Source organism: Vicia villosa, unplaced genomic scaffold (assembly GCF_029867415.1).
Source record: "Vicia villosa cultivar HV-30 ecotype Madison, WI unplaced genomic scaffold, Vvil1.0 ctg.002009F_1_1, whole genome shotgun sequence".
Classification (NCBI taxonomy): Eukaryota; Viridiplantae; Streptophyta; class Magnoliopsida; order Fabales; family Fabaceae; genus Vicia; species Vicia villosa.
The window spans coordinates 58,898-61,282 of NW_026705810.1; positions in this window are offsets into that span (position 1 = coordinate 58,898).

The window sequence follows — 2,385 nt, forward strand, 5'->3', positions numbered from 1 at the left end:
TTTGCTATCTTGAATGCAGTCACCATTGGACCCCATCTTCTGGGCAAGCTTCTGATGATCTTCTTTACATGACCAGCCTTGGTGTAGCCTTTGTTAAGAACTCTTAATCCAGCAGTTAGCGTTTGATATCTTGAAAACATCTTCTCAATATTTTCATCGTCCTCCATCTTGAAGGCTTCATATTTCTGGATTAGAGCAAGAGCTTTGGTCTCCTTGTGTCATACCCCAAAATTTACCTGATATAATTCACATCTTTTGATTTAATAAGGGCGTTAAAAATTAAGGGCCATAGGGTTTAATATATCTATTATTAAACTCGCTCTCTTATAAAATTCCCTTATAAATTGATCAAAGAAAAGAGAGGGTGTAAATAGCAAAAATCTCTAAATTCAATTGGCACTTGGGTTTTTTTCTTTCTTCTTTTTGTTTCGTAATAAAAAATAGAGGGGTGTCTTGCTAGAAATAAAAAAAAATTAGGGCCCAATAGGCCCAGTTGCTTATCACCATTTAACCATTTACATTACTATTAATCATAGCTTATTAATATTTGTTAATTCCTAAATATTAGTTTTAAAATTAATATTGGGTTATTAAAGATTAATCAAGTTTTATTATTAATATTAATATAATTGGTTATCAGAATATTATTAACTAATTAGTTTTAGTTGATTAATTAAATTAAGTGAATTGGGTTTTTGGTTTTTGTTAGGTCTGTTTTTGCTTTTGTTGGGCCAACACGTTTTGACAAGTAAATGGGCCGGTTCTTTGTCTCACACACATGGATCAGGCGAACCGGGTCAGGGGCAGTGGACCGGGTCAAACCGACCCGGCCACTATTCATGGTCTTCCTTCAGCATCTGCGCCGCTGCAGACAACCTCCACAAACCCTAATTCCCAATCTCATACCCAGGCCCAAAGATCCAAACGCATAACAAATCAAATCCGCAGCAAATCTTTGAATCAATCTCGCAAACAGAATCAAATATTGCAACATTTAAATCCAAAACGAAATCAAACAAATTGAAATCAAGATCTAATTTTATTAAAGCATTGAATATATTACACAATCAGAATCACTTACAAAAATGAATCAAATCCTAAGATCTAATCTAATATTTCCTAACTTAAAACTAACCCTAAGACTATAAAACCGGAAGAAGAAATTGGAGGAGGGATTGGAAATTTTTCTGGAGGAGAAACCCTTGCGCCGCCGCGAGCGAAACCGGTTGACGCTTGGATCTTCACTCTCGATCGTACCTGCATACGAGAAGAAGGAGAAGGATTAGAGATCGGAGCGCACACGTTCCTGAATACAAGAAATAAGGTGAGATCGCAACTTAGCTTAGGATTTTGATGTATGTGATTTGTGTTTGTTTTGATTTTCTGGAATTTTAGAGTAGGGTTCGTGCATCTAGGGTTCTCGGATTGGGGAAGGATTACATTTTTCTGGGTTTCTGGGTTCAATCTAGTTGAAGGTTTGAAGTTTCCGGTTGAATATCAACCGGAAACTGGGTTCTCACGGCGGTTTCGTGGGTGGTTTACGGTGGTGACTATGGCGGGGAAGGGTTTTGTTGGGTTTTTGTTGTTGTCTGGAGTTTGAGAGTGAAACGGAGAGAGAGGAGCGCGAGAGAAGGGAAGGAGAGAAATGAAAGCAAAATTGGGTTTTGGCTTGGTTAACCATTCATCACTGACCGTTTGCTCACGCACCACGTGGCCTCTCCATAGCCACTTGGTTGATCCACCGAACATGATTCAGTGTGGACCCCTCCCCATATGTCCTCGATCTGTTACAACATGCAGGCCCTTGATGGCATTGCAAACGAATCTCAGCCCTACACCTCGCCTGAGTACGCACCAAACGCTCATGCACTCACCCACACCCAACCAAACGGATTGAACACTTAAGTGGGCCTAGCCCAATCACTATTGGCGCCCCCAAATTAATAATCTCATTCAAAAATACACCCCCTACGCAAGAGAAAAAGCTTTGGTGGGCTTGGCCCAGTTATTATCAAAACCACACCACTTACTACTCTTATGAGAATCTACACCCCCCCCCCTGCGCTATAAAAAATTAATAAAAAACTAAATTAATTTTTTTATTATTTGGCAACTTTGATAATTGTTTGATGTTTTATTGTTTTTAATAATTCAATACAATTTTCTCCCCGAACCGACTAAACCCATTAGTCGCATTAGGCGAGAAATAATTTGAATCAATTTAAATAATTTAATAATTCTAAATTAATTCTCTCCTCGACCCGACTAAAGCTATTAGTCGCTTTAGACGAGAGATAAAAAATACTTGAAAATTAAAACACAAGTAATTTGCTGCCCGCGATGATCGAATCTATCGATCTGAGTAACCAGCAATACCAATCAATC